The 27,391-nt window shown below is 30.6% G+C and overlaps 2 protein-coding genes across 3 annotated transcripts in view; both read right to left on the bottom strand.

Moving 5' to 3' along the window:
• LOC126891952 (E3 ubiquitin-protein ligase RNF19A) overlaps nucleotides 1-27,391 on the bottom strand; it is a 507,192-nt gene that overhangs the window by 458,372 nt on the left and 21,429 nt on the right. The window contains exon 1 of one of the 2 annotated variants that reach the window (XM_050661301.1): nucleotides 13,706-13,953. The exons of the other annotated variant lie outside the window; for it this stretch is intronic. The gene's annotated coding sequence lies outside the window, so the exon portion shown is untranslated. Of the gene's footprint in view, nucleotides 1-13,705; nucleotides 13,954-27,391 lie in introns of those variants that run through there. 2 annotated transcript variants of the gene reach the window in all.
• LOC126891955 (uncharacterized) overlaps nucleotides 1-27,391 on the bottom strand; it is a 374,743-nt gene that overhangs the window by 137,243 nt on the left and 210,109 nt on the right. The window lies entirely within an intron of this gene.

Raw genomic sequence — 27,391 nt, forward strand, 5'->3', positions numbered from 1 at the left:
GTAAATAGTTTAGTTTAAGCTAGAGTTTGTAAAGAAAACTTGTATAAATAAATTAATAAAGTCGTATATAAATACGAATCGCTCGTTTTATTGTTACAATAATATTAAATCAATTATAAAAACCATCAACAGTTAAAATATTTGCTATTTTTAAGTTAGCTCATTATCCAATAATTAGTTTAGCACTTCCCTAATATCAATACTGTACTTACCTTTCAATTGGGACTTCTTCAAAACCCGCTGACCCGCTAAGCGGAAATTAAGGGCGCCCTTGAAAAAGCATTGTTAGTTGAGTGGCGAATTCCGTTAACACATTTTTATTAAATTGGATCAATAAATTGGGTTATTAAAAATGAGCATTATTGTGTAGTTTTCAGTTATAAATAACTTGTTAGTTCAAAAGAGACCGTCGTTGATTAAATTAAAAGAGAGTTAAGAATAAATGAAGAAAAAACTAAATACGTGAAAATAGAGAGAGAAAACAAAGATACAGAGGAGAGAAATATAAAAATCGGGAATTATAATAATTTTGAAATAGTCAGTAATTTTCAATACCTAGAAAGAAACAGAGAAATTACCAACAATCTCCATTGTTGAGGAGGCAATCACACTAGATTGAACATTTTAATCTACCACTCTAATGAAATGAGAAAGAAGTTCTATGTTATCATTCGCCAACACGTAAAAACTAGTTCAGATTTTTAGAAACAAAATTAAAACTGTCTAACATGCTTATATTATTTAGTGAACTGCTAGTACAATATATAGCTCAGAAAATTTTCCTTGGATAATAGTCCCTTCTTTAACGGTAAAATATTGCACAACCTCTAAATGTTAAAGAACCGCTTGGATTGACATAAAATGTGGCATACACATAGCTAACAAGTCAAAGAAAAAAAGTGATATTGTGCCGATATGTGCTTTTGACCTGGGGGTGGTTTTCACCCCCTTTTGGAGGTGAAAAAATATTCGTCCAAAGTAAGTCAGAAAATGAATAAACTGGCTAATTTTAAGTAACTTTTGTTCTATAGAGTTTTTTCACTGAGTTAATACTTTTCCGAGTTATTTGGCAGTGAATATGTTCATTTTTTCAACAAAATAACCACGCTTTTAGACGGTTTTTCGCAAATAACTCAAATAGTAGAGGAAAGGATGCAAATATGGGCTACCCATTTTGTTTTTCTTTGTAAAAAAAGAATAAAAATTCTATTTTATTTCCAAAGGTACGTAAGAATACCTACATTTAGTTACTTATAACCTGCCCAAAGTCCAAATTGATTAAAAAATATACAACTGTTTTAAATGTACAAATAATGAAAAATTGTACTTTTGCGCCGTTTGAATAATGATCCTAAATATGGGCTACCCCGAAAAATGTGTCTTAAATTTGTGTGAAGTGAGATAAATGCGTGACAAATATATTTTAATATCTAAAATACAAAAAGTCCATCAAATAACTCATAGGCTAAAACTATTTGCAAAAGTCACACACATAGGTATTCTTCTTTTTCGGCCCCAGCGCACTCGTTATGTGCCCAAAAATGACACATGAAGCACTTGACCGATATTTCACCAAGATTATCCTCTGAAAAAAGTGCTTCGCAAAACATACACGTTACGTCAGCTGCGTCTTGTGGAGGCTGTGTAGAAGGAAACTCATTGTAATCGCTCTCATCATCTGCAGGCACATATTCCTCCCCATCCTCGCTACTAGAACCCGATTTCTTTTTTTGGTCCTTTGTGACTTTGGTAACCTGCTTACATTTCCTTTTTTTATTTCTTTTCCTTTCCTTTTTTCTTTGCCTTTTCCTATTTCGTTTTGCCTACATTGCTACATTGTTCTAAATATGGGCCACTAGCCCATAATGAAAACAGAGGCATAGCCCATATTGTAAACACGCTTGCTTTGCACAACAAAAGAAGTTATGTCTAAAAGCAGACAATTTGAAGAAAACTCATTAGCATATATCAAAGACTAATAATAGACCTTCAACGTGACACAGATGTTTTTTTGAAATTCGTGTTTATTTTTAAATACTGGAATTTATCAACTTACCCGAAAAAGTTTTGACACTCACACCAACCGACAAACAATTATTATAAACTGGGAAATACCTACCACAGTGGCGCCATCGCTACGGTGATAGTTTAACTTCGTCAAATACCGTTTGCAATAGTCAAAATGTAGAGATCTGCAACGAATAGCTGTGAAACCCACCTAGCCCATATTACAAGACCAGCCCATATTTGCAGCCTTTCCTCTAAGTAATTTGCCGAAAAAACATTCTTAGCAAAAATATAGCCTGTAAAAAATTTAAAAGAATGGTGTATACATATATCACGTCTCTATACCTAGTAGAAGCAGAGTTATAGCTAATGAAAATAGGTTCATATTCGTCAAATTCCAAATGGAATACTTTAACGTGAAATAACCAAAAATGAAGCACATTTCGGGAAAATTCATTACAACTTATTTAAAGTGTTTAAAAGAAGCTTCATTTTTGTTTTATAAAAAAAATTTCTAGCATCAAAAGTAAACAAGTTACGCTCAAAATAAAGTTAGTCCCTTTTTGTTTTGGTAAAAAAATCGAGAAAATCATCCCCTAATTAGTATCTTAAATGAACTTAATCGTTACGACTTCACAAGTTTCTTGACTCGTGTATGTATTGTTTATATGATCTGTAAGTTTCATCGGTTCAAAGTCCTTATTATTGAAAGGGCTGTAGTTAAAAGGGGTTGAACGAGTCATTGATCACGAATGTATGCAAATTTAGAAACACCAAATCTTAATCAATTTTGATCTAACAGAAAAACAAAAAAATACATGATATTCAGAAAAGCAATGCTGACTTTTTTTGTTTTCCGAGATTTTCGGTATCTGTAACAATTTTTAAGTTATTTTGAAAAAAAAGCATATTTTTCAAAATTAAAATTTTTTAAAATTTTACTTTGAAACCATTTTTTTTCAAAAATAATCGCTTTGTGGAGCGGTAACGATGAATTTCATTTAAGTTACTAATTAGGGGGTGGTCTTCCCGATTTTTTTTGCCGAAACAAAAGGGACCAACTTTATTTTGAACGTAACTTGTTAAATTTAATGCTAGAAACTTTTTGTAAAAACAAAAATAAAGCTTTTTTTAAACACTTTAAAAAAGTTATAATGTGTTTTCCCCAAAAAGTACTTAATTTTTTGGATATTTCACGTCGAAATATTCTATTTAAAATTTGGTGAATATGAATCTATTTTTCATTGGCTATAACTCTGGTTCTACGAGATCCAGAGACCTAACGCATACACCATTTTTTACTTTTTTATAGGCTATATTTTTGCTAAGAACGTGTTTTTCGACAAAATACTTACTTTTTGAGTTATTTGCGAAAAACCGTCTAAAAATGTGGTTATTTTGTTGAAAAATGAACATATTCACTCGCAAATAACTCGAAAAGTGTTGACTTAGCGAAAAAGCTGTATAGAACAAGTTACTTAAAATTAGTCAGTTTACCCATTTCCGGATTTATTTTGGACATATATTTTTTCACCCCCAGGGCAAAAGCACACATCGGCACAATATCACTTTTTTTCTTTGACATGTAAGCCTTTGACAATTTCATGTCAATCCAAGCGGTTGACATCTTTAAAATTTAGAGCAAAAACCGTGAAAGAATGTACTATAAAGTGAGTGATGTACTATTTCTAGTATGGCTTAAGTTTGGTTGTTAGACTCGTTTTTCACGTTTTAAAACCTTTGTTTATTGATCAAATATACAAAACAAAATTAAATGCATTTTAATTTATGCAAATCAAAATTTGGGCATAAATATCTAATTTTGCCATTGTTCAAACCAAAGATTTATATTATACCTAATAGTTCTGTCCCCATATTGCCTCAGTTGATTTTTAGACTGGTTTTTCACGTTTGTAAAAACGTTTGTTTATTGATCAAATATACAAAACTAGATGCAATTTTAATTTATTCAAATCAAAATATGGACATAAAATATCCAATACTGCCATTTTTTAAACGAAAGATTTAAATTATAATACCTCTTAAAAAAATTATCAGGTTCACAAACAAAAACAAATTGTAGCGTATCCAAAAATAGCAACCACATGTTCATTTCAATATGTACCAGATTTCCCTTACACATTTTCGTAAAATATTCATAAAGAATTCTAGCAAAGGTCGAATTATTAAAAAAAATGTAAGTTAAGTGTCACTCGTGAGTGGTTGGCAAACAAATAATGACTGACAAACAACCTTGGCATATCCACATGCGAAGGAGGTATCTTCACCTAAAAAATGTATAATTATACAGGGTCAGTCAGTTGGTTCGTAAAAAGGAAATAACCAAACGCTGATAATCAAGTATACAAACATTCGTTGTATTTGCGAATTACAAAATCACTTTAGTTATTATACTGTGAGGAAAACAATGACTTAAGGAATGATATCAAAATGCATTTACAACGCATGAAGAACCTGAGAATTGCAAAACAAATTCTCAACATAAATTACAAACAAAATGTAGAAGGTTTTGTTTCATTACATATTATGTAGATTTGTAGATATTCGCAGATATCACATAAGTATGTATATAATTAACAAAGATATTACAACGTGTAAGAAATGAGTTCCAACTATTCGTATGAACAATTTAAATATATGAACATGAAAATAACGTAATAAAAAACAGTATGTGAAAGAGTAGGAGAAAGTAAAGTAGACACATCTCCCCATCCCCATCTATTTTTATTCCTCTATTTCCCAGATGGGGAAATGTTCAACCATCTGCGTTTTGCCTACGAGCTATTCCAGGTCAAATCAATAAATCAACACACTTTGAATTAATTTTTTTCCTGACCTATTTAGATTTTTTAGGAAATTCTTCCTAGTGGATATTTAGATTTTGTTAAAATGTAGAGTACTCATAGTGGATGATTAGGTGAAGAAAAATACAAAATTTTAAATTTTTATCTCAAGCCGTTTCCGAAATATGGTTATGTAAAATTTTCCAAAAAATCCAAAACATCGCGACCATACTTTATTGGAATGGTTGTAGAAGTATTTTGCAGCATTTTTAAAACTCTTTACAGTGATATATACAGCATGATGTTATGAAAAACAATTTTTTCTTAAACAAGAAAAATATATTTTGATTACCTAAGTTTTTTTCCAAAAAGTACATAATTTAAAATTTTTATAATATTTCTACAAATACATAGTGTGTACTGTTGTTATAAAATTAACAATAACTTTATGTTTATTGAAAAGTGTAAAATAAATTGTATTAAGTATTAAATGCAGCTAACAGTGTTGTTTTATGTTTTTAAAAGCTCTACAATAAAGATGGTTTTTAATGAAAAAGAACAAATTACTCTTTTAATGATAAAGGGCTACGGCAATAGAAAAAATGAGAACATGAGACACTGAGAAACTATTTGAGATTTTTTATTTCCAAAACAATGGATAAACCAATACGATTTTTAGAAACAGGATAGGTACTTACCTAATTTGTTTTTTTTTTTTCATAAACCTATTACATATAAATCAATTAGGTAGTTACGAAGTTTATTGAATAAGTATAAATTAATCACAGATATTTATGTTTTACAATAAAAATCACCTCAAATATTACCTATTAAAAACATAAAAAAAATTGTTTAAACAAATTAGATGGCTTAGTTAAGTAACAATGTATTTATTTAAATACTGCAAATTGGTAATGTAAAAAAATACAAATTAAAAAAGAAACGATGAAATCCACAAACAAGAACCAGAAATACTGTTAACAGCTCCTTCCCCCTCATACTCACGCGAGTTTCGAAGCCGGTCGATTTTGAGGACCACATTTGGACCACCATTTTTTGTACACGATTCCGTTAAAAAGTTGAAAGGCAATCTTCTTAGTCTTTGACACATTAAAACATGACGCTAATTTAAACTCTCAATTGTTATAAAGAAAGCTACTGTTAGAATTTAAAGAAAAAATGGACTAACTTCCTTCCAAATTGTCTTAGGGCAACTTTTTCTGTTTCTAAATTTGTGGAAAAAATGCAAGCTTTCCAAATAGGTAGATATAGAAAAATTATTTTCCTGTAAGTACTTATCCGATAGTTAAAAAGTTATTCTAATTTTTCATAGGCAAAAAATCTTCATTTTTTTTTAATAATATTGATAGATTTAATATTATTGATTTTCTTCTTTATACTATGTGCTATATTGTTGAAAAAAAAATTAATTCGGGATAAACAAATAAAATAACTTAACTATTTGTCCCATCGATTTAGTTATGCATATTTTAAGCAGCACAATAATACTCAACATTCCAAGTAATATGAATATGAAGGTTCTGGGTTGATTTTTAAAAAAGTTATTATTATATAACGTTTAAAAAAACGAAATTTATGACTTAGTATTTTCCAATTTTATAATGATAGAGGAGCCCAAGCGGGGATTTTTGCAGTTACTCGAGCGAGGCAGATTATCATATGAGGAGAAACTTGGTACCCTGCAGATGTACCTCTACCATACGGCTCTTAACATAGGAGCGTTCGTTCAGGGGGGCCCGAAAAAAATATATTGTTAAAAATACTCGAAATTGTCAGATTAAGATAAGGTAAGTTAAGTACATGCAAAAGAGTGTATATTTCAAAAATCTGACGATTTGAGCGGGGCGTACGGACATGGGCGAGTCAAAAAGTTTCACAAAAAAAAGCGAATATTTCGCGAAATGAACGTCAGATCGAAAAACTAAAAACTACGTGTTCAATATTTTTCAAAAATCTATCGAAAGATAGCAAACATGACCCCACGGAGAGGGGTGGGGGTAAATTTAAAATTTTAAATACAAATCCCGCGATATTTTGCAAAATAAACATCAAATCGAAAAACTGCAAAATACACTTATTCAATATTTTTGAAAAATCTATCGAATGGTATCAAACACGACCCCCCACGGAGGTGGGGTGTGGGTTACTTTAAAATCTTAAATGGGAACCCCCATTTTTAATTGCAGGTTTGGATTCTTTGCATAAAAATAAGCAACTTTTATTCGCAACATTTTTTCGAAGATGATGCTATAATCGGAAAAAACGATTGCTGGAAATGAAAAATTAAATTACAAATGGGAAGTCCCCACTAAAATGGAAAATTTTACTTAACTTTATTTTTATTTTTAGGACCTAATAATCACAACCCAATAGGTCCTCAAAGCGCTAGAGTGACTGCACATTTAGCATACTTTGCTTCCCTACCATAACCAACAAATAAGGATAGAAACATTTTGAAAACATAATTTTGAAGGTTTTTATACTGCTTATAAATTTCTTTCTGACAAATTTGTTTAAAAAGCTTCACTTTTTGCTGATAGACCAAAAATGCGAAAATTTACCGTTTTTTGATCTTCATTTGTTAATAACAGTGGCGAATATAGACATTTGTTTTAAGAGGGGAAATGGGAAATTCCAATGAAACACCAAACAAAAGACATAAAAAAGATAAACCCAAACCACATAAAAGACATAAATAATAACTTATATTCATTAAATTCCCTTAATTTTCCTAATGTGTTTATTGGGTTACATTACGACCTGAATATTGAAGCCGAAAGTATTGAAAGGGTACACCGATTTAAATATCTGGGATATACAGTAAATGATAAGTGGGACCCAGACGTAGAGATTAGGATCCGAATTGAAATAGCAAGATCCAAATTCATAAAAATGAGAAAGCTCTTAGCAACCGCAACCTAAGCGTTAAGCGAAAAAATGCTTTTTTTCAAAATAACTTAAAAATTGTCAGAGATACCAAAAATCTTAAACAATAAAAAAAGTCGGCTTTACTTTTCTGAATATTTTGTATTTTTTTGTTTTTCTGTAACACAAAAATTGGTTAAGATTCGGTGTTTCTAAATTTGCATACACTCGTGATAAGTGACTCGTTCAAGCACTTTTAACTACAGCTCTTTCAAAAATAAGGACTTTAAACCGATGAAACTTACAGATCATAAGATCAATACATACGCGAGTGAAAAACTTGTGAAGTGGTAACAATTAAGTTCATTTAAAATGCTAATTAGGGGGTGATTTCTTACCAAAAAAAAGGGACCAACTTTATTTTGAGCGTAACTTGTTTACTGTCGATGCTAAAAATTTTTTTTAAAAAACAAAAATAAGCATTTTTAAACACTTTAAAAAAGTTAAAACGAGTTTTCCCCAAAAATGCTTCGTTTTTTGGTTATGGCACGTTAAAATATTCGATTTGGAATTTGACGAATATGAACCTATTTATCTACCTATTTATAGCTATAACTCTGCTTCCACTAGGTATAGTGACCTATATACCATATTTTTCACTTTTGTACGTGCTATATTTTTGATAAGAATTTTTTTTTCGACCAAATACCTACTTTTTGAGTTATTTGCGAAAAACCGTCTGAAAACGTGGTTATTTTGTAGAAAAATTAACATATTCACTCGCAAATAACTCGAAAAGTATTAACTTGGTGAAAAAATTTTATGGAACAAAAGTTGCTTAGAATTAGTCATTTTATCTATTTCCGGACTTATTTCGAACATATATTTTTCACCCCCAAAAGGGGGTGAAACTCACCCCTAGGGCAAAAGCACACATTGGCACAATATCACTTTTTTTCTTTGACTTGTTAGCTATGTGTATGCCAAATTACATGTCAATCCAAGCGGTTCTTTAAAATTTAGAGGTTTTGCAATATTTTACCTTTAAAGAAAGTACTAAATTTTTATAAAAACGACATAGCCCAATAAATGACAGTTTTGGAGTGTAATTTCCAGGGGCAACTCCGAATTGCATGAATATTTGGATTTTGGTTCTACTTACCCTCCACTTCAAAGTTGAATTTGTACCGTTAGTTGCTTTTACTTGGGGGGTGACATTTACCCCTTCTCGGGGGGTGAAAAACGCGTGTATAAAATAAGGCCGGAAATGGATAAATTGACTTATTTTAAGCACCTTTTGTTCTATAAAGTTTTTTACGTAGGTCAATACTTTTCGAGTTATTCGCGAATTAAAATGTTGACTTTTCGACAAAAAAACTACGCTTTCAGACCGTTTTCCCAAATAACTCAAAAAATAAATATTTTATCGAAAAAAATATTTTTAGCAAAAGTGTAGCCTATAAAAAAAACGAAAAAAATGGTGTATCAGTAAAGTCTACAAATTGAGTAGAAGCAAAGTTGTAGCTCATGAAAAATACGTTCTTATTCGTCTAATAGTCTAATTCCAACTCAAATAATTCAACGCCAAATCACCGAAGAAAGAAGCGTTTTTCGGGAAAACCTTATTAACATTTTTAAAGTACATATCGAAAAAAGCTTATTACTTGTTTTTTACAAAAGTTTACAGCATCAAAAATAAACGAGTTACACTGAAAAAAAAAGTTGGCCCTTTTTTTTGGTAAAAAAAATCGTGAAAACCTCCCTCTCTTTAGCACCCTAAATGAAATTAATCGTTTGGCTTTACCATCTATTTTAACTGTATGTATATTGTTTATATGATCTGTAAGTTTGATTGGTTTGAAGTGATTATTTTTAAAAACATTTGGTTTTATAGTAAAAAAAAATTTTCTCAAAATTTTTGAAAAATTTCATTTTTTCAAAATAACTTAAAAAGTATTAGTGATACGAAAAATCTTAAACTGTAAAAAATGTAGGTTTTGCTATTATAAATATGCTAGTTTCATTTTGTTTCTCCGTAAGACAAAAATTGGTTAAGATATGGCTGTTCAAAATTTGCATACACTCGTGATTAGTGACCCATTCAAGCTTTCTCAATTATAACCCTTTCAAAAATAAACACTTTAAACCGATGAGACTGATAGATCATATAAAAAATAGATAGGTACGTAAATTGTTTGTAAAGCGGTAGCGCTTAATTTTATTGGGGGAGCTAAACACGGCGAGATTTTCATGATTTTTTACAAAAAAAAAAAAGAGGGCCAACTTTATTTTGAGCGTAACTCGCTTATTTTTAATGCTAAAACTTTTGTTAACAATTAAAACAAAGCTTTTTATAAACACTTTAAAAAAGTTTAAATGGGTTTTTCCCGAAAAGTGCTTAATTTTTCGGTGATTTCACCTTGAAATATTCGATTTGGAATTAGACAAATAGGAAAGTATTTTTCATGAGCTACAACTTTGTTTTTATTTGATTGATAGACTTTACTGATTCACCATTTTTTTGGGTTTTTTATAAGCTACACTTTTGCTAAGGATATTTTTTTCGACAAAAATATTTACTTTTTGAGTTATTTGCGAAAAACCGTCTGAAAACGTAGTTTTTTTGTCGAAAAATCAACATTTTCAATGGCAAATAACTCGAAAAGTATTAACTTACGTAAAAAACTCTATAGAACAAAAGTTGCTTAAAATCAGTCAATTTATCCATTTCCGGTCTGATCATGAACGTATGTTTTTTCACCCCCGAGAAGGGGTAAATGTCACCCCCAAGTAAAAGCAACCAACGGCACAATTTCAACTTTGAAGTGGAGGGTAAGTAGAACCTAAATCCAAATTTTGATGCAATTCGGAGTTGCCCCTGAAACTTACACGGTATCGCCGAATTTCCCGTTCATTTACTTTGCTAACAGTATGAACTAGGCGTACACAGAAGTCAGTTGCTAAATCTTTCAAGTTACGTATGCATCAGAGCATATAAAGTGTGAAAAAAATATATTGGGGTTTTTAGTAAATACATTTATTATAATTTTTTGTCTTTGGATTTGTCATCGTCGGGAATAGATAGTAAGTATTAAAATATGATGAAAAGACGATTAAAAACAATCTTAATATTACGGCCATAGCACATAGCATACTGACACGGTTGTCGCCCGATAACTGTAGTCAAGCAGTGTTTAGTGGGGTTGTGTTTTGGATGGATGACACTTCATGTTGTTGCCGTGCCGTACTTTTTGTAATTTTTGGTAGTGTTTTAATAATTTTTTTGGAAAGTAGTAGGTAAGTAGGTATTAAAATTAATTAATATTCAAATAAAATATAAATAAACTGTTTAAAGTATATTTATTTCGTTGAAATCATGTAATAGAAGTATTCTTTTTACGTGCGTACAAAGTACACACTCATTCGTTTTTTAAGAAGAATTCGCATTTTTATTTTAAAAACTAGCTGACCCGGTAGACTTCGTACTGCCTAAATAGATAAAAACAAACTTTTGTATACAATAAACCTAAAATAAACAAAAGGAATTCGTAATTATTAAACAAAAAATGCTCGATGTGAATGAGGTTTTATTATTATTTTTAATTAATTACACATGATGTTTGAAGTAAGAAAGTTTAGTTAGAAGTAACAAAATAAAGTTTGTAGTGCAACAGTTACAATCTTAAATTTGTCTATCTTATAATGAATATAACAGCTTTATTTTATTTACATTCAAAACAACCCTGTATTTATAATTGGGTTCGGTGTTGTCCAACTATACATATAGGTGTTGATTAATCAAAATAAAATTAAATTAAAATTAAATATCATTAAATAAAAGTAAATAGAATCTAACAAAAATAATTAAAATTTAATAAAATGAAATAAAATAAAAAGAACAAATGGAATTAAAAAAATGAAATAAAATAAAATAAACCAAAATAAATAAAATACTTAAATTAAATAAAATTAAATAAAATTAACAAAATTAATTAAAATTAAATAAAATTTTATAATTTGCTGCTTGTTCTTTTCGTGTGCTCAGAACTTTTCTCCTGCTTTAAAAGTTCGGTTTAGATATTTTTAAAAATTTCGAAAAATCAAAAAATTTATATTTTGCCTAATTTATGTCCAAAAGTTAAACAGTTGCACTTTTCTTCGATGAAATTTGTTGCTCGTTCTTCTTCTGTCCTCAGATAATTTCACGGCTTAAGATATTGTATTTGGGACACCGATTGCGCTAGAGAAACAATTTTAGTACGGTTCTGCTCGGAATTTACCTACGGAAGCAAGGAGTTTACCTACTTAATTTCGTATTTTTCACTTCATTATTGTGAGAGTTATGGCGTCATAGGTAATCCCCTTATAACGTACGGGTATGAAATATAGATAACAACCTACTCCCAGTCCGGTCGAATATAGCTGCCAAACTTCATAAAAATCGGTAAAGTCGTTTCGGAGGAGTATGGCAACAAACACTGTAAAAAGAGCATTTTATACATATAGCTGTAAAAATTTTGGTGGCTACTAAAATGACTATATAAAACCGTATAAACCTTCCCTGAACTTCTACAAAAAATTCAACATCAAAATTAGCCAAATCGGTCCAGCCATTCTCGAGTTTTAGCGAGACACGAACAGCAATTGATTTTTATATATAAGATGCAAAAATTTAGATGGCTATTAAAAAATAACGGTTGAAGATAGAAAAGTCAAAATTTAGGGTTGTATTTACCTTTCCCTTCCACATCACACAAAATTAAGAAAAAACAGTTTGACCAAAAAAATAAAAAAATATATTAGGTGGGCAGCCTCCGTTATGACGTACGGATATGAAAAATAAATAACAACCTATTCTCAGTCCGGTCGAATATACGTGGAAAATTTCATAAAAATCTATTCAGTCGTTCTCGAGTTATGTGTTGGTAACTAACACGACTTTCTTTTGTTTATATAGATGTAAGATAATTAAATGGCTATTAAAAAATAACCGATAGTGATAGAAAAGTGAAAATTTAGGAGTTTAAGCATCTTTACATTCCACATCATATGAAATTAAAAAAAAAAGAGTTTGTCCGAAAAAATAGAAAAAAATATCAGGGGGCAACCCCCCTTATGGCATACGGGTATGAAATATAGATAACAACCTACTCCCAGTCCGGTCGAATATAGCTGCCAAATTTCATAAAAATCGGTAAAGTCGTTTCGGAGGAGTATGGCAACAAACACTGTAAAAAGAGCATTTTATACACATAGATGTAAAAATTTTGGTGGCTACTAAAATGACTATATAAAATCGTATAAACCTTCCCTGGACTTCTACAAAAAATTCAGCATCAAAATTAGCCAAATCGGTCCAGCCATTTCGAGTTTTAGCGAGACTAACGAACAGCAATTGATTTTTATATAATATAAGATTTAAAATATCCCCGGTAGCGGGGTCAGTAGACACAGCCAACTTATAATGTTTTGTGCTTTGCTTAAATTTCAATGTTTTGGTAAAAAAATCCTATATAGTTTTAGTGGACAAGTGGACTGTTATTACGTATTTGTATAGAGCAGAAACTGATGCACAAACAAACTAACCAGTACATTTTCCAAGACATAAACCAGATTTTTCTACACAAATCTATTACTATTACTAATGTAACGAGCATTTACAGCTATAATCAGGTGTAAAGAAACCTGTTTTTCAGAAAAATTCCCTACAAGACCAATTAGCACTGGAGAACTTAATTAAACTAACATTTTCCTTATCGCTATTTTGACTTTTAACATTGTAGATTATAATGGTGTTTACGACTTTTACGTAGCATATTATTTATATATTTCCAAAGTTTTCCTTTGACCTCTTTTAAATGACAAACGTCAAAACAAAATAAACACCTCAGAAGGTAACTTGGAACATGTCTTATCACGAAAAGATTTTGGACTTTATCTGTATAAAATAAACTTGGTTGTGGTTGTGACACTGATCAATTTAAAAATTACACGAATGTATTATTTACCTGTAATAATATTGAGACTATGCTAAATATTCGTCAAAATAGTAGTCATACACAAAACTGAAATCCAAAAAGTTCACACTTAGCACGGATAGCCACCTGTAAGACCGATTTAAAAACACTGAGTAGTTGCCTAATCTTCAATTTCGATAAATTTGCGCATTCACAACGATAATATTGAAGAGCGAAGTGCCACGTTACATTCCTCACAAAAGCACCAAATGAACTGTAAATTTTATAAAATTGTTCTGTTTTATAAGGCTGTCAATGACGGTAACACTGTTTGCACCTTTGTAGTTCTGATTGCCTATACGTTGGTACCGCTAAGAAACGTGTACACACAACCAAATGTATGGAATCATCTGTTATTTCTTATGATTTGAAGTGAATTGAAAAACAACAACATAAGAAGTCAAACAATATTTATTTTAAAGCAATTTAATCACCAATAAATAAAAATTACAGCAAATAAGTCTTGAAATAACAAATTGAAACTGCATATTTGTTTTAAAGTCAATAGCATAAAAAAATTGAATATAAAAAGAAAATGTGGACTTCATTAAATTGGATGGTCCGAGAAGTTAGCCACATTAGATTTTCATAGAACGTTGAATTGAAGTTTGACAGTGTTGCCATGTGATTATAATGTAATATGTTGCACGCTTCAAATATACAGAGAAAGCTTTGAAAAAAAAAACTATCTTTTTTACATTATTTTGTGGATTTTGCTATTTTTTAATGTATGTAAAATACGAACGAATAAATATTTGTTATTTGTTTTGATATTAATTGCAGTTAATTATTAGAAATTGTTTTGTGGCAATTGTCCTGATAGGTTACTGAGTAGATTTGGCAATAGAGTGAGAACGTTTAAATTTGCGTTTGCCAGATTGCACAGATGTTCCGCAGATATGCATTTTATGACTTTCTTTTTATTATATTATATTTCTTTTTATTATTTGAAATGAATGTACCTGAAATGCTTTTAGTTACTGAAAAGTGTTTACTTCGTCAGTACGTTATTTTTGTGTTCATTTTGTATTTTTTAAAATATTAAAATGCCTACAACTATTGTAGCACGTGAAAGACTTTGGAACATATCGCAAATGCGGGAAGAGCGACTCACTTTAGATTCACATATATTTCTTTTAATTAATTATTGATGTTCTGACAGTTTTATGTAAATTATTTATACTTATTACAAATAGCAATTTTTTTAATTTCTGCGTTTGTCGGTTTGATAAATAAAACACATTATTATCGCGATATTTGTCATTTCAAATAAGTACTTTAATTAATAATAATAAACATTACATTATAATACACAACACTAATTTACATTTGTTACCAGGTTGACGTTTTGTTATGGAATTATAATACATATTATATATTTATACAAAAAAAATATATACCTACCCTTTACCCATATAAATAGTTACCACTTCCATTTTAGACAAATTATATATTTTTCCTATAATAGTACTGTGGACTTGTATGTTGTATATCTGTATTTTTAGTTGCATATAGTCTGGGGCCTGTATCACAGCTTTATTATTTCTGTGGACTTGTATATCTGTATTTTCAGTTGCATATATTCTGGAGTCTCTTATTATCACAGCTTTTTAATATTTTTGTCTTTAATGAAAGAGTTTTTTCGATTGCTATAAGTTCAACTGAAAAGATGCTATGTAATAATATTACTAGATAATCTGTAATTATTGTATTGGCGACTTTATTATTTACACAAATCTTATTTTTATATAGATAATAAATAAAGTATATAGTAAAATCTTAAAACAGCAGAATTTTACTTACTTTGCACTTTATTTTACAAATTTCATTTTCATATAGATTATAATAAACAAAAAATATATAGTAAAATCTTGAAGCAGCAGAATTTTACTTATTTTACACTTTTTAACTTTATTATTGATACTAAAATCTTGGTATTTCAAGATAGTTAGAGAACATTAAAAATTTAAAAAATTTTGTCGTTATTTTATCTACATAGTTAATGTTTTACATTTATTGTCAATAAATAAATTAATAAAAACATATCACATGCTCTTTCCCGATTTATTCTAAGAACACATGGCAACACTGTTAGGCCTTCATTTCCTTGTATCTGTAGCTAACTTCTCGGACCCCGCAATTTAATGAAGTCCGAAAATGTTTTTAGTCGTCAGTGTCGAAACAATAGGGCTTTTCATTCACAGTCATTTGTTTCGAGCTTCTGTCAAATGTCACAAAATATAAATACGTCTACGTCATACGTTATTGGTATCTACCAATGATACAATCCAAAGACGTATGCCGTAGCTATATTAATATTATGTGACACATGACAGAAGCTCGAAACAAATGACAATCGATGAAAAGCCCTATAAAAACATGCAGAAGTTATAACTACTTATGAGTACTTTTCTATACTACTTTTTAACCCAAAGATAGACACATATTCTTACTTTTTCGTTTTCTTTATTTTCGTATGATATAGTTGTCCTAAACTAAACAAGGAATTTATACTTCGTAAGTCCTAGGTTTTCACCCAAAGTGATCGGAAGTCGACATTTCAACGCTTCGTGTAACTTTGCGTCGATTGATTTCACCAATTTTAAGTAGGTAATTTTTACCAAATTTTCGATCATAATTGTTTAAACTGAAATTACTGTGACTAAAGATTTAAGCTCGACTTTGCTTCGATTGATATGTCACATGTAGGTACTATTTCACGGTTCTTAGACATTACTACGGTTCACGGTTATTAGACTTTATTACGGTTGTCTTGTCCGACGGTGGTGGGGAGACTTATATTTTTGACTTTACGTCACAAGAGTTTACATTCCCATATTTTTAAATTATTTTCGATCATTGAATGTGTGTTATTGTGTATATATGTGTATTATTTGTGTTATTATGAAATAATAAGACAAATAGTACACATTTTATCTTATACCGGGTGGCGAATCGTAAAAAGGGCCATAGGAAACTCAATGTAAAGTTCTGAATTGTTGAATTCCTGCTTCCCTAATTATTCTACATCAAAAGTCATGAGAGAATACTTGTAGAGAATTAAAATCTGTAATAAAATCAAAAGTTAAAATTGTTCTACGATTTAAATGCATTCCAAAATTTTGAAAAATATGATACATTTGCCACAGTAGGTATGCGTGTAAAAGTAAGGCCACACGTTACTATTTAACTGACAGTGCTCACACCATTGACTGAATAAAAAAATCTTTATTATTAATCCTTTCTCCGCAACTGAGGGTATCTTATCAACTGTATTGTTTTTAAACAATAGATGATAAAATAAAAATATTGACAGTTAAAAAATGTGAACATTATTGCATTGTGTGTGGCCTAAGTTTGGGCTGAAAACTAAAATGTATTACATTTTTACAAAATTTTGGAATATGTTTAATTACGTAGACCAATTTTAACAGTTATTTCCAATACAGATTTCAATCCTCTTCAAATAGTTTCTAATGTCTTTTGATGTAAAATAATTATTAGGGAAGCTGGAATTCAACAGTTCAGAATTTTACATTGAGTTAATGCAAAACTTTGACGCATGTCAAAATTCTCAATGTGTTTTAATTGTATTCATTTTTTTTTTCGAATCCTGAGAAAACTAATAAATATTTTTGAAAAATTTAAACTCAGAATGAAAGACTACATTATTACCGAGGGCTGAAAGTCCCTGAGAACTTCTATAATGTTTATTTTAATAAGTTACAGGGCTGAAAATAAAAGAGAAGTGTGATATTTAATTTCAAATATTTCATTCAATAGAATCTGCTTGTTTATTCTAAGGGGCTTTCCGCCCTCGGTAATAATGTAATCTTGCATCCTGCGTTTAAATTTTTCTAAAATACTTGGTTTTCTCAGGATTCGAAAAAAATCATATTACGATTCAAATGACAGTAAACTCTCGTGACGTAATCTCACCCTTAATGTTCATTGGTTAGTCGATTTAGGCAATCGTAGTAATGTCTAAGAACCGTGACTACGGTTGCCCAGATCGACTCACCAATGAACATTAAGGGTGCGATTACGTCACGAGTATACTGTCATTTGAATCGTAATATGATTTTTTTCGAATCCTGAGAAAACTAATACCTAAGTATTTTAGAAAAATTTAAAGGCAGAATGAAAGATTACATTATTAACGAGGGCGGAAAGCCCCTTAGAATAAACAAGCAGTTTCTTTTGAATGAAATATTTGAAATTAAATATCACGCTTCTCTTTATTTTCAGCCCTGTAACTTATTAAAATAAACATTATAGAAGTTTTCAGGGACTTTCGGCCCTCGGTAATAATGTAGTCTTTCATTCTGAGTTTAAATTTTTCAAAAATATTTATTAGTTTTCTCAGGATTCGAAAAAAATGAATACAATTAAAACACATTGAGAATTTTGACATGCGTCAAAATTTTGCATTAACTCAATGTAAAATTCTAAACTGTTGAATTCCAGCTTCCCTAATTATTTTACATCAAAAGACATTAGAAACTATTTGTAGAGGATTGAAATCTGTATTGAAAACAACTGTTAAAATTGGTCTACGAATTAAACATATTCCAAAATTTTGTAAAAATGTAATACATTTCGTTTTTCAGCCCAAAATTAGGCCACACACAATGCAATAATGTTCACATTTTTGAACTGTCAATATTTTTATTTTATCATTTATGGTTTAAAAACAATACAGTTGATAAGATACCCTCAGTTGCGGAGAAAGTATTAATATAGTATTTTTACTACAAAAACGTTATTACGTAGGTCAAAATTTTTGACGTAAGAGAACTGTCAAAACATTAGAATGTGACTTTTCATTATTGCCGTGTTTATAATAAACATAGCAATAATGAAAAGTCACATTCTAATGTTTTGACAGTTCTCTTACGTCAAAAATTTTGACCTACGTAATAACGTTTTTGTAGTAAAAATACTATAATAAAGATTTTTTATTTAGTCAATGGTGTGAGCACTGTCAGTTAAATAGTAACGTGTGGCCCAACTTTTACACGCATACCTATTGTAGAAAATGTATCTTATTTTTCAAAATTTTGGAATGCATTTAAATCGTAGAACAATTTTAACTTTTGATTTTAATACAGATTTTAATTCTCTATAAGTATTATTTCATGACTTTTGATGTAAAATAATTAGGGAAGCAGGAATTCAACAATTTAGAATTTTACATTGAGTTTCCTATGGCCCGTTTTATGATTCACCACTCGGTATAAGATAAAATGTGTATTATTTGTCTTATTATTTAATAACACAAATATGTAATACACATATATACACAATAAGACACATTCAATGATCGAAAATCTTTTAAAAATATGGGATTGTGTACTCTTGTGACGTAAAGTCAAAAATATAAGTCTCCCACCACCGTCGGTCAAGACAACCGTAATAAAGTCTAATAACCGTGGTACTATTTCTGTCACTAAATATGACACTTCCGCTTAGAACTTTTTAATCGGAAATGATATAAAAACCAAAAGTATACATTTGTTTACATCTTTCTAATGCACGTCGATTAATATGTCGGTTATACCTACTATTTCCCACCAGCGCGAAACGACAAAATTACTGGTACTTGAAAGAAAGATACTGCGGACTATATAGGAGCCTTGCAGAGAAGAGACAACAGGATAATGGAGAAGAAGACACAATGATGAACTCCAGACAGTATATGGAAATAAAAACATAAGTAGTACGCGACATTAAAGCAAACCGAATAAGATGGGCGGGCCACGTGCTAAGATCGAGTGACGAAAGACTTCTGAACGCTACATTCCGGGAAAGGCCCGATGGCAAAAGGTCAGTTGGTCGTCCATGAAAGAGATGGAAGGACGCAGTAGGCAGTGATCTACGCAAAATGGGAGTACAGCAATGAGAAATAGCTGCTCAGGACCGACAACAATGGTGGGAAATATATTCGCGGACGGACCGATAGACGGACAGACAGTCTTGAATCCGGAAGTACCTATAGGTATTTTTGTTCTCGTTGTGGTAATGCGCGTCGAATAATATATCGCTTGTACTAGTCCGGTGACTTTAAAACAGTACTTCCAGTTGCATTTCTAAAACCGGAAGTTTTAAGTCAAATTTCTCATCTTTAGTACCATGCTTGGGTTATAAGCTTTCATTCGACACCTCCTTTGTCATTCTATCTTGTATAATGACGGAGGAGTTGTGTTTACGGGCGGACGGACAGACGGACGGACGCACGTGGATAATTCAACGTTTTCACATTTTTTCAAAACTGGGTGAAAACAATATTCATAGTCTTCGTTATGAAATGTATTTCGTTTTAAAATTGCTCTAATTTTATATAATACCTACATACCGTTTTTCAATTATTAATAGAAAGTTTTAATAGGAGCTAAACGATTTTGGTGATTTGAATTAAACCATACGTGTTTTTTTCCAATTAATCATATAATTGATCAAAAATATTAACGACGATACTTCGAGTAAATTATAATATAGAGGGTGGCCGCAAGAAACTAGGACCATAGTTTTGAGAACCCCATACGACAGTACAATTTTTTATTAAAAGAGGACACATTTTTGGTATTTTTGATTATTTTACTTTCGCCCCTAAGACAGGGTAAGAATCACCTCAAACATTTTTTAATACTTATTTCTTATTTCTAGTTTACCATTGGTATGGTTATATGGGTAATACCGGCGTCCTTACAATTATAAAGGTTTGTTAGAAATTTTCAACGTAAATCTTCTAAAAATACGGTTGGTGTTCTACAGATTTTACTTTTTAGGTGCCCCCACAAAAAAATCCAGGAGAGACAAATCTGGTGACCGTGAAGGCCATTCGATGCTTTCTCTCCTCCCAATCCAATGCTGTGAAAAATTTTAGTCTAAATATTGAAGAACAAGTAAAGCACAATGCAGAAGAGCACCATCCTGTTTAAAAATCAAGTGATCTTCATTATATTGTTAATCATTTTCAATAATATCAGTTAAAGCAGAATTAATCACGTCTTTTTCATCGGAAAATACAACGTACGACCAAAAGTTGTCTTCACGGTTTATGAATTCATTACAAAATGCAATTCGTCTCCTCTTATGATTCTGTCAAAAAAGCTTTCCTTGCAGTTGCAGAATTTATCAATTCACTTGCTTTAATCCCTCTACTTGTAGTGCGAACACTGCCCGAAAACGCTTCCTCTTCTTTAGTTTGTGGCAAAAGCTTTTCTCAGATAATCTAGTTCTTCAAGTATCATCTCCGCGATAGATGTCGGCAATCATCATAGCTATTCGGACTCTAGAGACGGCTGCTCTGAAAAGTTCGTTTGATGTACATTCGTACCATTGCTTATATGCTTCTTTTTCCTTGAATATTTCCCTACATAATGAGTTGGAGCAAGTTGTATATCTCTCCACGTGTAATATGGCCGAGATATTCCAATTCTCTGGTTTTGATTGTATTTAAGACATCCATTTCATTATTCATCTTTCTCAAAACCTCTGTGTTTGTGACGTAATATCTCATAGATACTCTACTACTACTACTCCTCCTCCTCCTCCTCCTCCTCCTCCTCCTCCTCCTCCTCCTCCTCCTCCTCAAATAACCTAATCTTGTTGCCCTGTGAAGATCTTCTGCCCTATTGGATCACCCAACGATACTATAGAGTGAAAATGATGCCATATTTGTTTGATTTTCCATATGTTCTTAAGTTCAAATCTATAGCAACTTGCCTTAGTGGCCAATCTTCTACTAGTTTTGCAATTAGTTTTTGCGCGTCATTCGAATGCATTCTAGGCATTTAGTCCAAGTAATGGAGCTTATTTGAGAATAAGTAGTGGATAGTCCAACGATCATAATCTATAGGTATGATGCCGAAAGGTGCTTTGGTTGCCACCCCATCTTGGTGGTGAAAATTTTTTATTATATTTTGACGGCAAAAGTTGGTAAAAACATTGATTCTAAGCAAAAAACGGTCTTTACATTTTTTTGATAGAATTAATAGTTTTCGAGTTATTCCCTATCGAAAATCAATGTTTTTAATAAGTTTTCTGCGAGTCCCTATTTTTTTTTCAGCGAAAAAGTGGTCGAAAGCAACCTCCTAATCACCACCCTAATTAAAATCAGTCCTTGACCTTATTTGGTCTTCTTTATTTATGTAGTATTAATAGGTTCTAGAAGTTTGGCCGGCTTAGAATGATTAGTTTTTATAAAAATGGAGCTAAAAACGAATAACGAATTTTTGTAGTTTGTAAAAAAATTACCTTTTCTTCAGAATAGAAAGATTATCTTCCGAGATAGGAAAAAATGTTTTAATATGAAATTGTAGGTTATTTAATTCTCAAGAACTTGGTTTGCAAAAATTTTTTCTACGTTAAAAATTGAGTGAGCTATTGACAATTAAAACTTGTAATAACATGCAAAAACCACCTGTACTAACCCTTTCAGTGTCACTTCTTTTTGCGACTGAGGATTTTAAAAAGATTTAATATTAATAGGCTTATAGATCTTGTAAAAACCTATAAAATTATTTTTACGAAACTTTCTAAGATAAAAAATAAAAAAGTTACGGTTAAAAAATCAATATATTTTTTTGAAAAAAAAAAGGAGAAATCCAATTGGAAGCATAATATGTAAGTTAGCGGTATTTTTAGTCATTGGTCTTATTCATTCTTCTTTATTTATGTATTATTAATACATTCTAGAAGTTTGACTGGCTTAGAATGATTAATTTTTAAAAAAAGAATGTGTGTGTACTTTGTACGCACGTAAGAAGTTATACTTCTATTATAATATAATTTCAACGAAATAAATATACCTACTTAACAGTTACAATACAAAAAATTAACAATAATTACCAAAAATGAACCAAAACTTAACAATGCCAAATATTAAAAAAAAAAAGAAAAAAATATGTATCGTCCGGGATTTGAACCCGCAATCTCGCGATTTTTTGATCTCTGGTCCAATGCTCTACAAACAAGGCCATCAAGCCGCATGCTACTTACCTTTCAGATATACATAATTATACATCACGGTGACAAGTGAAATATAAAAATAGATGTTTTATTATTTTACGCCCAAGGAAGACAAATCCAAAGACACAAAATTATAATAAAAAACCTTTTAAACCACCTTTTTCAAATTGCGCAAGTTGTATTATTAATATTAATGTTAATAAATGAAATCTAAATATTTTGACGTTTCACAATTTGACAATTCTCTTTTAACTGCAGTGCCTTAAAAATTCTAAAGCACTATAGTTGATTTTTTAACCAAGAGGAGTAAACTAAAAAGATAGATTCACACCCAAGAAAGTTACTAGAAAAGTCACCAAATTCATCTTCTTTTTTTGTTGATCATAGCAGCTTTCGATGATAATCCATACATATTATATTATACTGTAACAAAAACGAGCGTTCGGGTATTTATTTACGACTTTATTATTTATTTATACAAGTTTACTTTACAAACTTTAGCTTAAGACTAAACTTTATTTACAAATATGCCCGTATTTATACCCAGTTGTTATTCTGGAACAATCGACGCCCATCTCTAGCTATCAGCGTGTTCCGCCTACGGGTCGCGAATTTACAAAACCTATACCATTTCAGTCATGGCAGCGACTGAATTCGAATAGGGTTTGTATGGAGCATATTAGTTACATATCCTATACCATTTCAGTCATGGCAGCGACTGAATTCGAATAGGGTTTTTATGCAGAATATTAGTTACATATCCTATACTATTTCAGTCACGGCAGCGACTGAACTCGAGTAGATTTTGTATGCAGAATATTAGTTACATATCCTATACCATTTCGGACCAGAAATTAACTGTAATGGTGTAGGATTTGAAACCGAATTTTTTTATTATTATTGAGCAAATGTCTATACTGTTTCAGTCATGCAAGTAAAACTAATCAAATATTTACTTAGTGCATTTATTATTATATCATAAAATTTAGATATGTTTTGAAAATTAAAATGAATAATATATATTTCGATAATATTAAAAATTAAAAACAAATGAGTAATTACTAATCTACGAATTAATATATGTATACAGTATGTCCCTGTAAGTTGGAACCATATGGAAAACAGGTCGATTTTTATTTTTAAATTATAATTTTTTGGCATATATTTCATAGGTACTAGTGACGTCGTCCATCTGAGCGTGATAACGTAATCGATGATTTTTTTAAATAGGAATATGGGTCGTGTGGCACCTCATTTGAAAGGGTGTTCAATTCTCTATTCAGTAATATAAACACAAATATCATTATTTATACAGGGTGGCCAAAAAAACATTTTTTGAATTATATTGATTGACGAAAAAAGAAGAATGTATGCAATTTATTTCAATCAAAATACTTTCTATCGCTGTGAGAAAATAGAAAAAACTGTTTATTTGGCAAATAAACATTGGTTTTTGGCCTAAATTAAATGTTCAAACTGTCAAGAGTTACGTGGGAGGCTGTTTGTGATTTAATTTAAGCAAGACGGAATGTTTATTTGTGAAATAAACATTTTTTTTTCTATTTATTGATCGCAGTAAAATGTATTTTGAGTTAAATAAATTACATACATTCTTCTTTTTGCGTCAATTAATTTAATTAAAAAATTATTTTTTTGGTCACCTTGTATAAATAATGATATTATTGTTTATATTACTGAACAGAGAATTGAACGCACTTTCAAATTAGTTGCCACACGATCCTAGTCCCATTTAACAAAATCATCTATTACGTTATCACACTTAGATGGATGACGTCACTAGTATGAAATATATGCCAAAAAATTGTAATTTAAAAATAAAATCGACCTGTTTCGGGATTTTTTTCCTAAGTCGTCCATTTTAGATAAAATGAATTTATTCGATAACTTAGCCCCTCTCTGTATGAAGATACTTTACTTGACAGAAATTCATATTTTTTGACATCTCTCATATACTATTAATAAAACTTAATATCAGATGATTGCATCTTCGGTTTTAGACCATGCAGAACTTTTTAGGAAGAATATCTTTTTTGCGTAAAATCGTTAATAAAAAATTTTTCCATATGGTTCCAACTTACAGAGACATACTGTATATATTCATACATTAGTAATTATTCATTTGTTTTTAATCTTTAATATTATCCAAATATGTATATACTATTCATTTTAATTTTCAAAACATATCTAAATTTTATGATATAATAATAAATCCACTTAGTAAATATTTGATTAGTTTTACGTACATGACTGAAACAGTATAGACATTTGCTCAATAATAATCAAAAATTTCGTTTGATAATCCTACACCAATACAGTTAATTTCTAGATCGAAATAGTATAGGATATGTAACTAATATTCTGCATACAAACCCTATTCGAATTCAGTCGCTGCCATGACTGAAATGGTATAGGATATGTAACTAATATTCTGCATACAAACCCTATTCGAATTCAGTCGCTGCCATGACTGAAATGGTATAGGTTTTGTAAATTCGCCTACGGGTCGTACGTTCGAGAAGTTCCTCCTCCTTTCCGCCGAGGCCTAGATCATTCGATGACGTCATTCTCGAGGTGTTTACTGTTATACGGCGGTCGGCCAAGATTTTTCTTTTGTTACAATACTAACACATCGCTAAAGAGTTCTAAAAACAACTGTTTTTATATAAAAGTAGACTAAAAATCTACAAATTAAAGGAATAATGAAGAAAACACAAAAGATCGCCGATATACTTAATTAACCTATAAAATGACATAATTGCCAAAATTTCATAAATGTCATTAGTGTCAAAATTTAATAACAGTAGAGTAAACTTGCCTGCGGTTGGACCAATTAGAAACAAGCATTACGGCGCGGTAAATTTTAATCACTCCTCTTGGTTAAAAAACAAACAATAGTGCCTTAAAGTAGCATTTTTAACGCTCCTATGGAGTCCTAAGAATTGTATTTTTAACACATTTGTAGAAAAATATATTTAAAAATACTAATATATTCTTTCCACACCTTTTCTGGACTAATACATACATAAATTAAAACATTTTGAAGTATAACTTCAAAAATATAATATGAAAACTATTTAAAAAGGCAGTATAACTATTAACTAACCTTTGTTGTTTCTCTTCCCACACATTTTAAAACGCAACAACCATACATAACCAAACCGTCAACCGTCCAAACCACAGCTGCGCTACAGCTGCCATATTGGATAATTTTTGACATGTCATTTGAACATCCAATCAGAACAAAGTTATAATGCGCATGTGCCAGGATCGTAGGTTTTAACATATAAAAATTCACCCTCATATCGCGCGTAAAGAAGTATAACTTCAAAAACTGGAGTCAAAAGCAAATAACGAATTTTTGTAGTTTGGTAAAAAATGCCATTTTCTTAAGATTAGAAAGATTAGCATCGGAGATACGAAAAGTTGTTTAAATATGAAATTATAGGCTAATTCTCAAGAACTTGCTTTGAAAAAATTTTTTCTACGACAAAAATTGAGTGAATCGTAAATGAGTATAATATCGAAAAACATTAATTTTTTCGATATACATAATAACACTTTCGATAGCAAATAAATCGAAAACTATTAATTTTATCAAAAAAAATTATAGAACAGTTTTTGCTTAGAACGAACGTTTTTATCAACTTTTGCGGTAAAAATATAATAAAAAAAAAAAAAAAATTTCATTGACTGGCCAGTTGGTTGCTTAAACCAGTGCCAATAAAACATAAACACACACACATAATAAAAAATTTCCACCCCCGAGATGGGGTGGCAACCACCCCCATGGTAAAAGCGCATTTCGGCATCATATAGATTTTGATTCTTGGACTATCCACTACTTATTCTCAAATTTTCAAGCAAATCGATACATTCTGTAAAAATTGCGAGGTGAAAAGCTTCTATTCGGTTCCGGGACTAATTTCGCTTTTTATTTTACCTTTCAATAACGCGCGAAATTTTTGACAAGGATTTTGACATTTAACAAATCCAAATCCGTACGACAAGGTGTTAACTGTTCAGTGTCTGGCTGAATGATTAGTCTATGCCATTAAAAAATACATTCTGTAACCGCAGATGTACACAGCAGATGTACGTAATAGTTATAAAAAAATATTTCAGTAAGTAGGTATGGTCTATTTTTTGAACTTCTGCCAAAATTAACTTGTGGCTGTTAATTCATTGTTAATATTGTGGAGATTATAAGCCACTATTTCTGTCTTTTGTGCTGAAATCTTGAATCGACTTGTTTACAAATAATCGAATTTTTTTCGAACGGTTCATGGCAATTATTCTATTAAAATTTAGAAATAATAACAAAAAGCAGGGAATTAAATGATCGAATATTTTACTTATTAACTTACTTAATCCAGAACTCTTCTACCATTCGGTGTGACTTATTTCAGAGTTGGATTCTTCGCCGTTTTCTTCCACATTTCCTTCTATCCACGGGCACTGCTTTTGTTTTCTCCCATTTTAATCCTCTTTTCTGGGCCGCTTCCCTCACTTCTTCTATCCACGTATTTCTTGGTCTTCCTCTCTTCTTTCTTGCCATATTTTTTGATTCATATATCTGTCTTACTATTTTTTCTTCTCCTCTTCTCAGTAAATGTCCGAGCCATCTAAGTTGTCCTTGTTCAATTGTTGTTGTAACTGGGTGTATTTTCAGATTTTCTCTTAAGT

The sequence above is a fragment of the Diabrotica virgifera genome, chromosome 9, assembly GCF_917563875.1.
Source record: "Diabrotica virgifera virgifera chromosome 9, PGI_DIABVI_V3a".
In the NCBI taxonomy this organism is placed as follows: domain Eukaryota; kingdom Metazoa; phylum Arthropoda; class Insecta; order Coleoptera; family Chrysomelidae; genus Diabrotica; species Diabrotica virgifera.